This window comes from Penaeus monodon, chromosome 33 (assembly GCF_015228065.2).
Source record: "Penaeus monodon isolate SGIC_2016 chromosome 33, NSTDA_Pmon_1, whole genome shotgun sequence".
Taxonomy (NCBI): Eukaryota; Metazoa; Arthropoda; class Malacostraca; order Decapoda; family Penaeidae; genus Penaeus; species Penaeus monodon.
Window position 1 is genome coordinate 34625237 of NC_051418.1, and position 211 is coordinate 34625447.

The window sequence follows — 211 nt, forward strand, 5'->3', positions numbered from 1 at the left end:
TGTGGCATTTTATCTTTATATTTATAGTGAGGCAGGTAAGAGAAAGGTAAAGGATGACCCACCAAGCGCAGATTTTGTTGTAGTTTACTGTGCTGTGTAGTTTACATCTTACTGGAGATGTGAGGTTTTCTCACATTCAGCTGTTGAAAAGTTCGGAAGCTGAGTAATCTGCATAACAACATACATGCTTTCCTGGCCAAACAAGATATGC